The following is a 19,481-nucleotide window of genomic DNA, read 5'->3' as shown; positions in this document are numbered from 1 at the left end:
TTTCACCTCTATTCCATGGCATGTCTTTCCTTCCCCTGCTCTTTCCCTCCTTTTCCATTCCCTCACCCTTGCCCAAAGCCAAGTGTTGTTCCCTATATTTTTTGCAGACAAGTCCATCACCAGGCTGTCACCTGTATTCTTCCTTGTCCTCCCTATTCTGACTGCTGTCCATTTTCTTCTGTCCGGTCTCACTTCCTCTCCAATCTCTAATCCCTCCCTCTTTGACCCAAGCCGCATTTGGAGAAGGCAGTCACTTTTTAACAGTTGAGCAAGCCTCTTTTTTTTAGTTCAAGGGTTCTAAAGGACCTTGGGCCGAGCCAGAAACAGCTGACACTTTCAGAGGCTCACCCCACCTCAACTTATTTAGCTGTATCTTGCCTCATTTGGGGCCAATGTAGGTAAATATGGAACACCGATTCCTAAATACCGAATTTTACCGATTCTGTATTTAGGAATCGGGATTTAGCTAAAAATCTGGTAAAAAATACCGAATCGGTAACATTCGTTATTACTGAGTCTGTAATACCGATTCGGTAATAAGGAATCACGTTCCCATTCATTCCTATGGGCCTGGAGGCCCATAGGAATTAACTGGAAGCCATTATCTATTACTGATTTGGTAAATACCGAATCAGTAACAGGGGGAGCATATTCAAGTGTGGCAGGGTGTCACATTGACACCCTGTTGCACCTCTGAATCGTGAATGTGTGCACATGTGTATGTCTGCCACATGGCACCTTGAAAAAAGCAAATAATTGCTTTTTTAAAGATATTCGGTATTTACCACCAACTTGCAGTTGGTGGTAAATAACGAATCCTGAATGCAAAAGTGCACTCACTTGAGTGCCTCCTACATAGCTTTTAAGGATTCAGTAATTTATCGATTTCTTAAAATAAGGAATCAGTATTTTACCGATTGCTTAAAATAAGGAATCGGTAAATTACCGAATCGCTAAAACCTGCCTCGTACATTAGAAAGGGCTAAATACCGGTCGGTAACGGGTAAATTACCGATTTTTAGCCATTACTGACGGGTATTTAGCTACCTACATATGGACCTTGGTGTTTCCTTAGCCTTACGTCGCCAGTTTTACTTGATATGTGCTAATTAGGCTTGTTTTGCTCCATTCAGTTTTTATGATCACCTCTTGAGCAATATTTCACGTTGTTCTACCTTATTTATGCTCATTCAGCTTTATTTTGAATCAGTGGCATAACGCAAAATGATAAGGCCCCCCCCTGCAGAATGTGAGGAGAGGCCTTTAAGCAACCCATATTTCACAAATATATATTGGCCTTGGGCTGAATGGGGGCCCCCTTAGGGATTGGCACCCTTTGACTGGTTGAGGGCCCCCTTGCACCACGGGGACTACAGGGGTCTGTGTTAGGCCCAATCTGCATACATCCCTTTCTCTCAACTATAGCCCTCAGCATGGAGAGACCACAATGGTATGCATCAGTAGAACACTGATCTTCATTGAGTCCGATTATTCACTCTAATGCGTTGCTTGTATTTTTCCTAAATGCTTTTCCTCCTCAGAACACTGCACTGCTAATTATCGTTTGAGTGGTGCTTACGTGCAGGCACGCGGATCCACGTGTTTATGGCACGTGCCGCATCCATTAGAGCTGTTTTTTACGCGGATTCGGAAATTACTTTTATGCTAAATTGGAGCCATAACACTGGTTTAGTGTCCCTCGTTGGCTCCATTTTTATGGCGGCTCAGGAAATGGCCCATGATTTCTCCTCTCCTGGGCCCCTTTATTCTCTCCCCCTGGATGGCTCTACTAGCTCAGCCGTGTGATACCGTCATGTACTGCCACAGTGAAAGGAATTTAATTTTGGTACTTTGTGGAAGGACCCAGACTGTCACTAGGAATGCTAACGGACTATTAGTTAACAACACATTTGAAGTGGTGTATTGAGGTGCTGTTTCAGCCTGTAAGACAAACATTTGCATTGCCTCCAGAACAGGGCTTTAAGTGATCCGGGTCTCACCTGTGCTGAGCACCGGCAGTCTTTTAAAGGGCCCCTCGAAACGGGTCTCTATCAAGCTCTGTTTTGTGCCCGTGTTTTTTCGGATTGCAGTGACAGCAGGCACATCTATGTGCGCTGCTTACACTGCTCACTTTTCACTAGTGGAGAAGTTACGGCATGACGTCATGCCAGGTGAGCGTTGTAGGGGAAGGGATATCCTTCAAAGAGAATCGTTTTCTCTCTGAATTTCCCTTCTCTTTTTGAAACTCAGGAGCAGCAACATTGCCATGGTGTCACCAGGGCTTTAAGTCAAAGCTTTTTCAATATTATATACGAGCCATAGTTGCTGCTTATTTATCTAATGCAACTAACAGCCATGACAAAGCCAATAGTCCTGACTTGTTGTAGGTATGATGTTACTTGTTGTATCATATATCTGAATGCAATGACAGAAACAGCAAAGTATAAGGCGGGCAGCACACTATCCTAAGCAAACTTTTTAGCTTATGTGTTTGTAAGCCACGCCCTTAATTACATTAGCATCGCCTACCTTGAGACACCCCCCAGTTTTTTCATCCCACTTAAAGCCCTGCTCCAGGGCTCTAAGTGGGAGAAGGGCTTTAAGTGGGAATAAAAAACTGTGGGGGGATCTCTTAACGGGGCGTGGTTGATGTAATTAAGGGTGTGGCTTGAAAACACTCAAGCAAAAAAATCTGTGCTTAGCATAGTGTTCAGCCCCACTGGTATTTTGCTGCTTCTGCATTGCATCCAGATATATAATACAACAAGTAACAGTACACCTACAAGAAGCCAGGACTATTGGATTTGTCAATAGTTGTTATTCGTATATGCTAAATAAGCAACAACTATGGCTTCACTATTTATAATATTGAAAATATGTTAGCTCTGAAATGATGAGACTGTGAAAGAACTATAACGAGTCTCTTTGAAGTTACATCAAAGACAGTGAAGTGACTGCTGCAGAGTTAAGATTTTTTTTTTATCCAGAAGGTGAGGGCAAAAATGTAGAGCCCGACAGGGACCCATCTCAGCACTTGCTTTTTAGGACTCGGACAACTTAGAGCCCTAATTGCCTCGCTGTTATGTGTTCATAAGCCTAGGTGTGCTTGAAATGATGCCCAGGCTTCAATTGGTAAATTTATTTCAGGGGAGTAACAGAGGCCCCTGCAGTCCGTGTGACGCAGGGGGGTCCCCAATGCTTTAGGGGCCCCCAACCCTTCAGTGTGGCTCTAATTCAAAACAAGGCCAATGAATATTTGTGAGATATGGCAGACTCAGAGGCCCACTCAACACATGCTGCAAGGGGACAGTTATGTTGTGAATACTTACCTTGGGTTGGGAACGTGGCTAGGCTCCTGCACACTCCTATATATTTGTTAATGACTGCGTTTCATTTCTGTCCAGATTGTTTTGTTAGAATTTATGTCAATTGCTGTTATCCTGAAAGTGGTGCGGTTGTTCAGCACCAGGGCTTCAAATAAACTTAACTACTCCAACTTGCACCTTGTGGGATTTATCATCACAGGGAGCCCATTATTTAGCGTGAAGCCTTTGATTTATTTATGTAGATTGACTAGACTTTGAAAAGCAAAAACCAGGCATTCCACAAACACTATTGTATATAGCAAGACACAAAGAATGACGGAGAAGGGAATGACATTTTATTGACTCATCAGCATCGAGGTAAAATACAAAATGCCGTTAACGTGGAAAGAAGCTAAGGAAGGAAGGGGGAGGAAAGGAAATAAAAAGGGTAACAAATGTAACTCATTGTAAACGTTTATAAATAGATTAAAACTGTTGTGAACGTATCTAGGACCCTATTTAAATATTCCCGACTCATGCCCTTATGTGGTTATAACAAATCATATCCTTATAAAGGCATAAGAATCATATCCATATTTAGTCATAGCCAATGCAGTCTAAATACGGCAAGGCTACTCCCATAGACTCCTAGAAAGTACAACGCGTTCTTTAAACAACCCAAGCCTCCAGCAGCCCAGGGATTCCCCATGCTTCTGTTTTGATTTGTCCAAGAACTCCTGGAGTCCTAAAAGAACTGCGAGTTCTTAGTGACGTCTTATGTCCAACCATACGTCAAACTCTGCACCTTCCATGTATAAATATACCAGCATCTGCCTTAAGCAAACACACGGTGGTTTGGAGCAGATCGGCTATCTACTTACCCGAAGCCCAGCTGTAACGAGTGCCGAAGGAAGCCGACCCTCCCATTGACGCACTGAGAGAGACGCTGTCTTTTCTCCTGCCGAGAAATCCAGATCCAGTGTTTCCAGTCACCCTTGGGGGTTGCTGGGAGATCGAGTCCTGTGAAAGAGATACAAGACCTCCTTCATTCTATAACCAAGGTACGGAGCTGATTAGATCCTTAGAGAATTCTTGATTCAGATTCTTGGCAAAAACTAACTTAACTTAAACTGCAGCTCACTTACTCCTTGCCACGTACTAGGCTTAGGTTAGGTACACCGGGGTAGGCGTATATTAGAAGCACCAGTTGAGTATGTTTAGTCAATGATTTTATATATGTATATATTTTATCTATTTTAAACACGGTATGGCTTAGAAACTGTACCATGCTTTTACAGTATTATTTCATAATACTCCTTTTACTGTACGCACTTTACTTTATGACAAGTATTGCAATTGTGGCAATTCACTTCTCTTGCATGAGAAAGAAGACTGCTCAAGTAATAACCACTTTTATTGAAAACGCCCGTCTCTCTATTTCTCTGCACTCCTGGTGAAACTAAGCATGCACGATTGACTGAGTGAAATAACTATCTATTGTTTCCGCAACTCTGGAGATATACTCCTTATTCTGGAGGGAGCAAAGTTGTCATGTTTATGCGGTTGTCAGAAACTAATCCCTTCTTGTCTATTCAGGAAAGTTAACTCCTTCCTGTTCACTCGAGAAAGTTTCTAGTGACTTCTGAGCTAGCTGGCATTCACAATTAAGTCTAACATATTCAATAGAGACCTAGTCGACCTCAGTCCTACGTCTAAACTATCGTTTATGTTATTCCAATGCGCAGAGCCTATTGGGCATATAGGAACTACACTACACAACGTAACACATCTCTCTTCTGTAATATAGCTTGGTTTTAAAAACCTTGCATGAGTTTCCAGGAGACACCCTTGAGTGAGGAGGAACTCTGACTCTTTCTGCAATGGACTCAGAATTCTCCTGTGGGGTATTTATGGTGTCATGATTTTCTTCCCTTGGGCTCAAGGTAACTATCCCCCAGATGCATCAAGCATCCATTTTGCGATTCCTTATTAGCGAAAAATAAGGAATCGCTAATAAGGAATAGCAAAATGCTATGCAAGAAGAAATCACTTTAAAAATAGCGATTTCTTAAAATGTCTTAATTGCGAGTCGCAATTAAGGAATACCTCCCCATTCAATCCTATGGGCCTAGCGGCCCATAGGAATGAATGGGAAGACATTCTCAATTTGCGAATCGCAATTAGCGAATCACAAAATGAGAATGCGATTTCAAGGGTGCAGGGGTGTCCAAAGGACACCCTGTACACCCCTGAAATTGATCTGTGCACATATGTTGCGCACACACATGCCCTTAGGGCATGTGTGTGCACAACATGAAACTTTGAAAAATGCACTTTAGAACATTTTTCAAAGTTTTTGCAAATTACCATGAAGTTGAACTTCATGGTAATTTGCGAGCCCTATTAGCGAAATCCCTATTTTTTAAACTTTCATGCATTGCATTTGAAGAATCTCAATTTGAGATTCCTTAAATGCAAGTAATCGCAATTTAGCGAATTCTTAATTTGCCATTTTTGCATTTGGGATGATGCATCCCAAATGCAAAAATACCGGTCGCAAAGGGACAGATTCTGAGAATCTGCCCCTTTGCGAGCGGTTTTTAGCTTCATGCATCTGGGCCATAATCACCCTATCTGTCGCAAACTGCACCACTGTCATTGTTGTGAATGGCAGGATTGTCTAAAAAGAATATGTGATCACAATCATTGAAATCTTCATCACAATTATCTGAATATATATGGTCTTGCAATGGGGTAGCATAATACCCACATTTAAACACATGCCTAAGACTCTGACAATTTTTGTCATGTGTGATAACACTACCTTTGTTGTTCTTTACCACTCTAATTGGACTAAGGAATTTGCTTCCAACTTTTCCCACACTCCTAGGATTTTGAATTCCAACAAAGTCTCCACTCTGGATGTCAGAACTTGTGACCTTATGGGAATCAACATAATAGGCTTTAGATTTACGTTCATGTTTTTTCTACTCTGATGCAAGCACTGTGTGTGATCGGTGGCATCCCAAGTACTGGAAAAAGGGAATTTGTTTTTGAGCTACTATGGACAAATGGCAGAGGTGGACTCTCTCCCCTTTAATAATAGGAATGGGGAAAAGACAGTAACAGAACGTGGTGTAATACAGTAACTCCACAAACGTTTCCTAATGGCCAAGGCAGGAGGTATTTTACTCACAGTTGCTAAATGATTACTATGCTTGAGATTCTTATTACATCTTTCTACCTCTCCTTTGTATTGGGAATCATTCAGTGCTATCTTAACGTGTTTGATTTTGTAAGTGTCAAGAAACTCAGACATCTCCATAGATGTTAACTGTACTCCATTATTGGTGAGAATTACTTCAGGGAAACGCTCCCGAGTAAACACTTCCATTAAGAATTCTAAAACCACTGATGTTGTAACATTTTAATTCATCAAAACTTCAGGTCACTTAAAGTAATAATCAATCAAGACAATTGCATACTGCATACTACTAGGTAGGCATTTGAAGGGTCCAGAAATCTCCAGGCTGATCTTCTACCAAGCCCAAGAGGGCAAGGATACACTCTGCATAGGCATGATCCTTGTTATACAATTCTTGTCAGAATTTGAACAGAATTCACATTTTCTCACCCATGTTCTATTTCAGTATCCATGGAGGGCTGCCCAAATTATTGTCTTTATAAATACTTCAAAGACGGCATCCCTGAGTGGCTTTGGTGGCCTTGGTTGATCAAAACTTTGTACATGCCCCAAGGTGAAATGCATTTACTCCACAAAACACCAAGGGCCCGATGTAGGTAGGCAAATACCGGTCGGAAACGGCCGAAAATACCGATTTTCGGCAGTTTCCGACCGGTATGTGGATATTGAGATGTAGGGCATGTAATATTACAGAATCGTTAATTTTACTGATTCTGTAATTTTACCGATTCGGTAAAATACCGAATTGGTAAAATTACCGATTCTGTAATTTTAGATGTAGGTAGCACTGTTTTCAGTGCTACAAGGGTTTAAGAATTTGTTATTTACCACCAGCTAGAAGTTGGTGGTAAATAATGAAAACCCTTCAAAAAGCATTTTTTTTGCTTTACAAAATGTGCCATGTTGCAGACATACATGCCCTAAGGGCATGTATGTCTGCAACATGTGCACCCATGCACAATTGAGGGGTGCAACAGGGTGTCAAAGTGACACCCTGCCACCCTTCAATTTTTCCCCCAATTACCGAATCGGTATTTACCGATTCGGTAATTGACATTGATTCCTATGGGCCTCAAGGCCCATTGGAATCAATGGCAATTACAGAATCGGTAAATACCGATTCATTAATTACCGAATCATACCAATTCGGTAATTAATTCGGTAAATATACCTACATCCCGATTGCCAGTTCTTAAATACCGAATCGGTATGATTCGGTATTTAAGAATCGGTAATCTGGGATTACCTACATCGGGCCCCAAACCACTATTGATGGACAACTCTGAGGGTACTTGATCGTAAGATGGAAGACTCCCCTTTAAGGATTTAATTTCAGGCAAACCCGTCTCAATATATTCTTTTACTTGGCACAAATCTTTATCTTCTGAGGACCAAACATCTCCAGTGTATGCAACCACATCCACCTCTTCATCCATAACACTTTCTTACACATCTTGATTACAAGGCAATCTGAACAAGCAATCAGCTGGTTGATTACATTTCCCTAGAATATATATCATGTACAAGTTATATTCCTTCAAACAAGAGCTTAGTCTAGCAACACGGGCTGAAGATGCTGAACCACCTCCTGGAAAAAGAATAGATACTAATGGTGTATGATTTGTCTAAATAGTAAACGTAGTGCATCATACAAAATGGCAGAAATGCTCAACAGCCCAAACACATGCAATTAATTATTTTTCTATAACTCAGTATCATCTTTCAGCTTCAACTCTTTAGAAGTCTTCTCCCAGTATTTGATCATACTGTTCCAAGTCTTTAGAGAAAACCAACAAGTCATCCTGAAAATGTCCGACATTTGTCTCCATATCCTTGAAGATATGAAACATTACTCTATGAAAGACTGAGGACGCAGAAGCTAGGCCGAAGGGCATGTGTTTATTTTCGAAGACTACGAATGGCATCACAAAGGCTGCTAGTGGTTATGACTCTTGTAAAAATTCCTCTTGATCAAATGCACTGCACATATCAACAGTGGAGAAGATGGAAGCCCCATCCAACATAGATAATACATTGTTGATCTTGAGAAGAGGATGGCTATTGACCACAATCTTTGCATTAAGTGCCCTAAGGATTATGCATATTCTCAGTTCTCTGTTGTTTTTCTTGGTTAAACCACCAGAGATATCAATTCAGGGATTCTGCTACTTCCAATATTTCATCTCTTTGTAAATTCGCCAGTAAGACTTATAAATCATTCCTCAGTTTTTGTTTGACTGTCTCTGCATTTGTCCTTAGTTGAATACTGTGTGTGAAACCATTGAGTTTGCCAATCTCCATTTTCTTACCTCTGAAAAAGCAAATATCGCATTGAAAACATTCCCTTCCTCGGTAACCACCATCACTAGAACCTGGGCATTTGAATTAGGAGTAATGTTGAGGAGTTTTTGATCTCTCCATCCTAGAATGCAAACTCCCTTTATAAAATGTTATACATGCAGATGTACCTTTATAATTGGTGTCTACAATGAAATGTCCAAGGAAGTCAATCCTTTTACCATCATATGTGTTGGCTTGCACATCTGATTTGTCAAGGCTTGAAGCTTTGGAGGTGAATAACTTTTCAAAAGTACACTTGGAAATTATGGAGAATGTCGAATCAGAATCAGCCATTACTTGAAATTCAACTTTATGAACAATAAGTTTGCACATTGGAGGTGGCAGAAGTATGCTCCCTTCTGACAATCCAGTTTCCATCACCATCAAGACCATCCCATTTTGTGAGTAAATAACTCCACTTCCACTTCCTTCTTCCTCAATATTTTCTTCAGTGACTTGAGAAACTTTATTCCTTCCCTGTAATTTTTGTCTCTGCACACTTTTGCAAAATGACCAATGCATTTGCATATACTGCACTGTTTTCTCAGGGCAGGACACCCCTTAAATATAGCAACATGTGAGCTGCTTCCACATTTGAAACAAAATGTTTTGACGGATGTATGAGATTACAACGCATGCTTTTACATCGCATGCCTTTACAACGCGGTTTTTACATCGCATACCTTTACAACGCATAGCGCTTTGGGGTGCTGGATAGTGAATAGTTTAATTTACTATTCCAACTCCAGTCCCCGTGGACACTAGGGAAGGTGTTGGACAGTAAATTAAACGTATTCCCTATCCTAGAGCGCCCCCCAGCGCAATGCGTTGTAATGGTTTGCGTTGTAAAAGTTGCGTCATAAAGGCACTGCGTGGTAAAAGTTGCGTTGTAAAGGATGTTTCCCGTTTTGACAGGCGTGGCCGACACAAGTAACAGAGGTGGGGCAGTGGGGCTGGGAAGGAGGAAGTTGACTGACGACAGGATAGGGAAAGTAAGATTAAAAAAATAATTAAACCACTTAACTTGCGCTCGCCGCATCGCTGAGTAAAGGTTACAAATTTAGCCCATCCTAACAGTTTATAAACCTTTTAAAATCTGGCACAGGGAGTCAATTATTTTGCATTACGCCACAAATGTATTTATGCAGAGTGACCAGAATTCGAAAGCAAAACCAGGCATTCCACAAAAAAGGGACTCCAATTTTGCATCGGCGAGGGACACAGAAAGATTTCATTGATCGTGCTCCCCAACATATAATGTGGAGACAATGTGGCACTAACAGTAATTCAATGCAACTTTTACAGTACACAGTATAATCTGAGTTCATTAAATTGCTTTCTTCTAGTTGCTGCTAATTGTGCATCGAAGCACATGAATAAAATGCTTCTTTCCGTATTCAGTCAACCTAATTTGAAAACAGGGACTTGGGCTAAATTTGTTCAATTTGACACAGACAAATTTTGACCAACCTCGATTGTCCTGGCAAATCTGGGACACCTAGATACCATAGATGTATAGCTTCATTCCGGGTGCTGCATTATGTTTCAAACTGAGTGAAAATTTGCACCCAATTTTAAATCATGGTTCAGTACCAAATGTGCTTCTCGTCTGATTCTGTATGTGCACTTTACTCTAGCTAATGCCTAGATGGGGTTATGTAGGTAAGACAGTGTGCTAAGAAGAATAGGTGTGTTCATACTATTCACTAATGCCATAATCACACTTTATTCAAGTGTGAAACTCAGAATCTGAAACAACAAGCAACCTGAGAACTTGAATTAATAGTTTATTGTCTGTGAAGTTTTTGCATCTGATTTTTCCTCCATACCAGTAGAGAGGCCGATAGTGAATGTACAGAGTATCATTACTAAAAAGCTGAAAGTCTCCCAAAGTATTGGATGGAGACATTATCATGGTTTAGCTTTGACAGAGTCCTTCCCGTCTGGCCTTCAAAAGAATAAGTATGGTTTGCTGGACACAGCACTGGGCATGGGCTCTTAAGTGCTCCTGAGAGGGTCAATGACCTCCCCACTTAGGCTATCATTATGAGTTTCCCGAAGTGATATCCCACTGGGGATACTACTCTAGGCATCTACAAAGTTTCCAGTGTCTCTGTGCCCAGGATTATTGAGTCCTCAAACTCCCAGAAGCAATAATTCTATGCCCAGAGCCACCGGACACTGAGACTTATGAAGAGTTGCAAAGCCTGAGTACCTACTGCAACTGATCTCTGGGTCACCCTCAAACTTCAATTTGAGGGGAGCAGAAAATTAACCCTTCAGCTCAAGTAAAAGAAACTGTGAATTACCACCACATAAGCTCTGCATGCTATTCCCCAGCCTGAGGAAAATTACTCATAGGGGCATATTATCAAAGAGGTTTATCTCCGCTTTTTTGGCTTTAAAAGCCAAGAAAGCGGAGATAAAATTATCTCCCTATTACCTAGCTGTCGCTAACACCAGTTAGCGACAGCTAGTAGTAGATAGCGACCATCTTGGGCCCCGCTTTACATGTCAGTGATATTTATCACTAATGACATGCAAAGTGGGCGTGCCAAGATGTTAGCGTCTGGAACAGTCGCTAACATCGCTATCTCCTATTACCAACTTTTGGAGATATTCGCGCTAAGCGCAAATATCTCCAAAAGCTAACACCCGCCCCTGAGCAGTTCTTAGCCATGTTATCCAATGGTAGGTGGATAACATGGCTAAGAGCATTAGCTCGGTAATGCATGAATATCGCTGACTTTTCAGCGATATTCATGCATTTCGGCCGATTTTTATCGCTTAGGAGATAAACCTTGATAATAGCAAGGTTCCTAAGCGATCAAAATCGCCGCAGCTCGGCGATAAAAATATAGCCGCTAAACCAACATAGCGATAATTATCGCTAGTTGTTGGTAATATGCCCCATAATCCCCACTAGTTTGCAGGAAGATACAAGCCCGAATTATAATTTCAGGTTCTGACGTCCCACTGTAGAGGTAATGGTTTCCAAACTTTAAACGTGTAGTTGTTGATACATATCACACAGGCAGCTGGCGAATTCTGCTTGTGTGTCCTTCTGGCATGCAGTACACTGGTATCACTGACTCACTTGATCACAACTCAACATTGTTATCCACCTGAAGGACCATTGTTAAACCCCTGAGTGCTGCTACTGGTGACAACAATGCATGTGTTTGTGTTTTCTCTGGGACACCTACCTCAACTAAGGTGATTTTAAAGTTGCTAATTTTGAGAGGGGAGCCTAAATAAAATATTTTTTACTTCTACAACCACCTCTAGGGAGAAATCAAGATATATTACCGGCCATGAAACAACGTCAAGTGTGAGAAGGTCTAAATGTGTTTATGCAGGTGAATTAAAATGCAAGTGCCACCTTTACCATATGGTGCTTTCATAAATTTGTGCTGATAGGCTCAGAATGGGACATTCGTCCAAGGATAGGGAACAATCTTCCACTCATCAGGGAGTTTGACAATATGTAGGAGTAGTGCAGATGCTAAGCCGTGTCACAGATAATAGGCTTGGAATTCATGAAATCCATGGATAAATTAGCAACATCCCTAAAGAAGATTGTAGTACCACTGAACTTGGGAAACAGGTTTGCCCTGTGGAGGAAGTAACAAAACAGGCCAGGGCTAACAAAACAACAGGTCTTGACTAATGCCATGTTGTACTATGATCTGCCATAGTGTTTTATTGAAGAGCACAGCATCCAATTGCCTCTCCCTTGAAGAATAAAGCACCAATGGCATATTTGTTTGAAGAATACAGTATTTGATGGCCTCTTCTTTATAGAATGCATCATCTGATGATATTTCCTTTAAATAATGCAGCATCAATTGTTCCTTCTTTGAAGAATGCATCATTCAATGGCCACCTCTTTGAAGAAATCAGCATCCAATAGCAATATCTTCTTTATAAAGAATGCAGCATCCTCTGACTTCTTCAATGAAGAATGAACAATCAATGGTGCCTTCTTTAAAAATGCAGTAGGCAATGGCAGCTTTTCCATGAAGAATCCAGCATCTGATGGACACTTCTTTATAAAGGATGCAGCATCCGATGGCGCATTCTTTGAAGAATGCAGCATCCTATTGCCACTTCTTTGATGAATACAGCATTTGATGGTGTTTCTTTAGGAAGAATTTAGCGTCCAATGGCATCTTCTTTGGAGAATACAGCACCTGATGGACTTTTTGGAGGAAAGCAAAGTCTGATTGCCTCTCTCTTGGTGAATACAGCATTCAACAGCCTTTTCTTCAGAGAATGCAGCAGCCAACCTATCTTTTCACTTTTTATCCATGTGGTAGACCATATCATACTTGTAAGTAATTGGGTTATTAGATGAGAGGGGTGAGATCCAGAGTTATTTATTTTTTGAAGAATCATGAAAAATAATACCAAGAAGCCCAAAGCGCCACTCATGGTTATCTGGTCATGCTGGATCGGGCCAAAGACACAAGTTCAGAATGACTACAATGGAGTGCGGGTCAGATAGAGGGATAATGTTTATCACGGTGGAGAGTTTACCTTCTCAGAAACTTCAGTTCCACGCGAGAAGCCTTAGCTGGAGCTTCGCAATAGCAGGAGCCGGGGGAAGAGCTTTCCCGATGCAAAGAGCAGGTCACCGTCAGAGCTTTGCATTTTCGGGAGATACGGGTGCTTGTTGCTAATGCAAAGAGCAGGTCACAATTGGATCTATGAGTTGGCGGAGATGCGGGTGGTTGTTTGTGGTCACGAAGAGCCTAAAGTTTTTTTATTTTTACCTGGAGTCCAGTTTGTGCAATTTTAAAGCAGTAAGAGTACACTCTGACATCAGCCAGAGCTCCAAAACCTAGGGAGGTAACTATTGGGGTCTAGACCCACCCCAGCAGAGGCCAGCAGCAGGGCTCAGGCAGGTCCAGTTGGGGCTGGTCAGCTGGGCAGTTGCAGGGAAGGTCTCTTGAAACTTCTTGTGTCCCTGTAGCCCAAAGAGGAGATCAGCCAACTGACCATTGGTGTCACTACTGTGAATCCTTGGTTCAAGTCCGGCGGGTCCAGTCTTCCTTCTTCAGACAGCAGGGCAGTCCTTCTTTTGAATCTTCAACAGGTTCAGGAGTACTCTGGTGAGAGGTTCTGATAGTGCCACTTTTGTAACCAGTGCTAGGCTGTGTAGGGGTGACTATCTTTGTCTATCCCTAAACTAGTTCTAGTCAGTTCTTCCCCTTCCCCTGGGTTTGGCTCCAAACTAGCTAGGGTAACAATGGGCAGGCACGCCCAGGTGTCAACTGCATTTGCCAGTGGCAGAACAGCCATTTTCAGCAGTCAGGAAGGGGGTGGGCACAGCATCAGTCTTCCCTTTGAATCTCAGGAAGAGCTGAGTACAACTCCCCAGTCCATACCACTCAGTGAGGAACACTCTTCCCCACACCCAAGCCCCTGTGTGCCCTGTCTGAAGGGAATAAACATCACACCACGGGAGATCTATTACAGCCATGTGACCCTGGCAGAAAGGCACATTTGGTTTAGGCAGGAAAATGCCCACTTAAAGTGGCATTTTCAGAATTGTAACCTAAAATCTGACTTTACCCTTAAAGAGGATTTTAAATTACAATTCAAAGAAGTATTTTACTATTTGCTCCCATACTAAAATGAAGGCAGACATTTAGGGTAAGGCCATGCAAAAGATGATAATTTCCAACAATACTGATTTCGTGATCCATTCAAGACTCTCTCTCATTTCAAAATCTTGATTTTCAAATAGTGGTAATCGTAAAAGATGTTTTCCCCTTGCCCAACACTTGATCATGCTGGTAAAATGTTCAGTACTTTCCACATCTGTCGATATTAAACCTAGTATTGTGAATGATACTCTGCCACATAAACCACTATTTTGCAGCCAAAAATGTATTAATTGTGTAGAGCCCATTGGTGCCAAAAATTGCCTTGTGATGATATTTTGACCGTGTTTTTGTTCTGAGTGGAGGTTGAAAGTATTTTATCAACCTATTTTGAATGAGCTCCTCTTTGTTCTGATTGTGTATTGTTTTGTGTGGCTGCTATATTCACTTTTTTGAAAATGGCGAATTGGTGGAAAATGTACATGGGACTTCAATCAAATAGTGCACCCTGCAACATAGATCAGATCCGGTTGTCACAGCAAAGTCTTTTGCCGGTAGCAGCAGAGTCTGTCAGGAGAGTCAATAATTCTGTAAATCATCACACTGACCCAGTGTTGTTGGGAATGCTTCCTGAAGCAGGGCACTGCCACAGATGGTTCATCCTGGTCATTGCAGAAAAGACACATTTCTCAATTATTTCCAGTTTATACCATAGGGTGCTACGTTTTCCTCTATTGGGCCTTCCGCTTTGTTCATATGGCATTAATTTAATTTTACTCTGAGCAATCTTAATATTTTATAGTTATTAATTAGTTAACAGGTGCGTTAAATGCAGCTGTACTACTGATTACCGAAACCAACAATAGTGTGGTACAAAAATATTGAGGACAGAATATCAAAGGACAAAATATCAAATAGTAATAATATATACAGAAGTATAGATTTCCTATATCTAACTCCACATATACGTATCTTGAAGATATATATTCTGCGGAGTTACAGAGATGTGGCGTTAGGTATAGAAAATCTAGACTTACTCACCTGTCAATATTTTATTAGTGCTATTCTTTCCTAAATTGAGGAGAGGAGTTGGCCTAACAGCTAGGACGGTCATCCTCGAATCTGGGGAACTGGGGGGCATATTACCAACAACTAGCGATAATTTTTGTCTCTAACTTGTTTAGAGACAAAAATTATCGCCGCACATCGGCGATTTTAATCGCAGAAAAACCTTGCTATTAGCAAGGTTTATCGCAAATGCGATAAAAAACGCCCGCAATGCATGAATATCGCTGAAAAGTCAGCGATATTCATGCATTATCGAGCAAATGCTCTTAGCCATGTTATCCACCTCCCATTGGATAACATGGCTAAGAACTGCTCAGGGCAGGTGTTAGCTTTTGGAGATATTCGCGCTTAGCGCAAATATCTCCAAAAGTTGGTAATAGGAGATAGCGATGTTAGCGACTGTTTCCAGTCGCTAACATCTTGGCACGCCCACTTTGCATATCATTAGTGATAAATATCACTGACATGCAAAGTGGGGCCCATGATGGTCGCTAACTCCTATTAGCTGTCGCTAACTGGTGTTAGCGACAGCTTGGTAATAGGGAGATCATTTTATCTCCGCTTTCTTGGCTTTTAAAGCCAAAAAAGCGGAGATAAAACCCCTTGATAATATACCCCTGGGTTCGAGTCTCGGTAACGACGCTGAACATCCTGTGATTCTGGGCAAATCACTTAATATCCCCGTGCCTAACATAAAAATTTTTTTTTTTAAAAGGAATGTGTTCTCATGTAACACAACTGGTGCTATGTAAAGCGCTCTGATCCCCGATACCTTCGGGTCAAGTTCGCAGTATATATAACTCCGTAAAATAAATTTAAAAAATTAAACATTCAAGGGGTGTCACATTGATTACGACATACCACCCTAAGAGATCAATAGATGGTGTCAGGTGACGTTACTGTGTGCCACAAAACACCTACATGGCCATCCCCCAGAGACATCTGGTCTGGAAATGAGGCAGAATGAAAAAAGAGACTGCTTACTGATAGACGTCTGCCGTTCATGCCTATGCTCGATGTTATGCATTCATTTACCTATTCATTTGTTTATGCCACTTATCCAACAGATTTTGTTGCACTTTTGATTGTTTCTCCCAGGGCTCTCGTTAGGCTGTCTTTGCCTTAATGCGGCAGCGGCTGAAGTTAATCTGTTTAATGCAGCGCATGCCTGTTCCTCCTGTGTGACTGCCATCTTGTCATTAACTCGCGCAGGTCTACATGGCGCTCCTGGGGGAGCGAGATAGGCTCTCCTAGATAATAATAATGAACAGATTTGCGTATTACTTCTGTTGAATTAATCGTCAAGTCCCAGTCGGCCCGCTGTCCGTCATCCATTTTCACAGGATCTGATCACCTCTGATACAACATGCTGCAGGTGTTCCCATTTCATCTGCACCCCAGATTGAATTTTAATAGCAATCCTAGACAAGACACACCAGACTCCCTAAGGAAGAAACAAATCAGCCATCAAGATGTTGGTTCCCAGTGGAGGGAGTAGTATTGAATATTTTTTTGGGGTGGAAGGCTTCCGTCACTCATTATCCCTTTGGAAGCTTGGTCATTACATAGACTATTAAGGAGTGGCATATTTTCAGCACATGAGCATTAGAGCCATAAGATCTCTTGGGGAGGAAAATATTAGAAAATAAAACTGTATTGCATGGAATTTAAATAGAACTAGATCCCGCTGACGAGGCATTGAAGTGATTTACGTTGAGGAGCACGCTACTCCGGAACCCTAAATTAGAGGTTAATCCAATGTTTATTTATTATTGTTGGTTAATTGGGATCAGTCTTGTGCTGCTAAGAAAATCCTTCCATACACCTTGCCTCTGTTTCTTGTGTTAAATTAAATTAAGAGGAGTTTGGTTGGATCATTGGTGGGTGCAATAAGACTTCTTATAAGCAGTTGGTGGGATGAATAAATAAGCTATGGGAGTTTAGGTATTGTTAGGCTGCATGGGTATGGTTCAAGGAAGAGAAGGTTGTGATTAATGAAGTCAGGCATGTGACATTTTCAAAAATTAAATAAATTAGGTTAAGAAACAGACATGTGATTTAGAGTGGGCTATACCAAGAGAGAGGAGGCAAGCAACGAGGGTCTTCATTCAGTAGAAAGAAAGCAGAGAAAACCATTGTAAGCTTTATGTCAAACTCAGATTCTCATGCAGGCTTTTAAAATATGGAGAGGAGACGTGTTTGGGCTAGCACGCAATCTGAGGATGTAAACAACATTATCTGCATGCGAGGCCGTGCTATGTTTAGCATCAGGTAAAAAAGTATTTCTTTCTGCTCTAGGACTCATTTCTGTTGGAAGGCAATGCCTCTTTGTTAGTATACTGGTGTATATCTCCACACTGAGTGCCACATTGAGTGTGTATCTGCTAATCTGACTTCTTTATTTTGGCCCTAGTTTCACACTTTTTTAGCGTATGCAGAGAAACCCAAGCCTGGCCTTGACAATACAAGGTACAGGACCTTTCCTGAGTCAAGGTGGGGAACACCAAGTGTACACTCAAAGTGGACAGAGCTTTAGCTCATAAAGTGTATCATTTTCTTATAATCTCCTATAGTTGAGCAGACCTTGTTATATGTGTCAGTGAGGGTGTGGGCTACTGGCTCTTCTTATAAAAAGTTTTGCTCTTATGTAAAAAAAAAAATGCAACATCTTTAGCAAACATCCTGGGAGTCTGAGGAGAGTGTGCGTGTGGGTACGTGTGTGTAGTATGCATGTAGCACATGTAATAATACACTGTGCATGCATGAGTATTAATTTATGTGACAGAACTTGCAATTAAGTCTCCTTTAACAATCAGAGGGAAGCTCTTTCTTCCAGTGAGCAGGCCTTATATCTCACAAATACTTACTGTGGAGGAGACTCAAAAACAGCTGCAGTGAAATGTGGCACATGGAAGGAATATTTAATAGTAAGAAAGAACTAACTACAGGTCTGTAGAAAGACTTACTTTTTACATACCCCTAAATGTCACCTGTCATGCTGTTTATTGTTAGAGCTCGTTTGCCTACCAGTCATTTGATCTTTCCTCTTTTTTCAGAAATGGGCTTTCATCGGGAAAGATATGGTCCACAATCCCCAGGTTGCATTTGTTTATTTGTTTGTATTGCTCAAATGCTGCTTCTGGCTGACTTATCACTGCTTAGACAAAGTGAGGCTTGCGTGTTAATTAATGTCAGTGCAGTTTATTTCACTGACATGGAACTCCACTGGTTGTTTGTATTGGAGGGTGTTCCAGACACATGGTGACAGAGGGTGGAGGCTGAATGATTCATGCAGGGTGGGACATTAACCTGGTCCCACCCATGTAGACACACATCCCATGCGGTGGGTCAGTATTCAGAAGAGTCTGTGCATACTGTAGTATTATAACCTGCTCTCGTAGTGCATACCACCATAAATAATGGATGTATCTGACTGAATGGTCATATATTTGTATGACTAGATTCATATTGGGGAATGCAAAGATCTGATTGATGGAATGCTCAAACTGATATCATCTTCTGGTTATTGTTTGGGCTGCATCCCAATCCAGTGATTGTTTTGCCCACCGTCCCACCTTAGATTAGACCCATCCATAAGCGAATCAGCTTCGGTTCTGCTGCAGTAAGAACAGTCCAGCCCGAGCTGCCAAGCTAGGTCCTCTCTAAACCCGAACACAGGCAACCGAAGAAAATGGTGGCCTATTTGTGTCTCTTCAGTTGGGTGCAGCTTGGTTCCAGGGGCACAGGGAGCACAGGAACCATGTCTGGGCTTACCTACCACATGTAGGACATCACAATGAAGACTACAATTCCAGCCAAGATGCCACCTCTGGTTAGACCCAGAAATGTGCAAATGAGCATGGGTCCTAGGATTGATATTGATGCCTGTCACTTAGCAGAACTGCTTTACAATCCTCTGATACAGAGGCACAGACCTACTTCGTGTGGATATTT

General features: G+C 41.6%; 1 protein-coding gene across 1 annotated transcript in view; it reads left to right on the top strand.

Annotated features, from left to right (window-relative positions):
- Window positions 1-19,481, top strand: part of SLC35F1 (solute carrier family 35 member F1) — a 1,021,228-nt gene that overhangs the window by 911,404 nt on the left and 90,343 nt on the right. The gene's annotated exons all lie outside the window — the stretch shown is intronic.

Source organism: Lissotriton helveticus, chromosome 6 (genome assembly GCF_964261635.1).
Source record: "Lissotriton helveticus chromosome 6, aLisHel1.1, whole genome shotgun sequence".
NCBI lineage: Eukaryota > Metazoa > Chordata > Amphibia > Caudata > Salamandridae > Lissotriton > Lissotriton helveticus.
Note: the sequence above shows the minus strand (reverse complement) of the source record. Positions and strands in the feature narration are given on the sequence as shown.